This window comes from Myotis brandtii, unplaced genomic scaffold (genome assembly GCF_000412655.1).
Source record: "Myotis brandtii unplaced genomic scaffold, ASM41265v1 scaffold690, whole genome shotgun sequence".
NCBI classification, from domain to species: Eukaryota; Metazoa; Chordata; class Mammalia; order Chiroptera; family Vespertilionidae; genus Myotis; species Myotis brandtii.
The window spans coordinates 141,262-141,522 of NW_005370701.1; positions in this window are offsets into that span (position 1 = coordinate 141,262).

A 261-nucleotide genomic window follows, 5' to 3' on the forward strand; every position below is an offset into this window, starting at 1 on the left:
CCCCCCCTCCCCCGCCCCCCGAGTGCACAAATTTTTGTGCACCGGGCCTCTAGTTGTAAATAATGCTGCAACAAACATCACCATGCAGGTATCTCTTCAACATCCTGTTTTCATTTCCTTTGGATATAATACCTGGAAATGTAAATCCTAAGCTATATAGTAGTTCTATTATTAACTTTTTTAGGAACCTCCATACTGTTTTCTATAGTAGCTATATCAATTTACATTTCCGGTAATAGTACAGGAGTGTTCCCTTTTCTC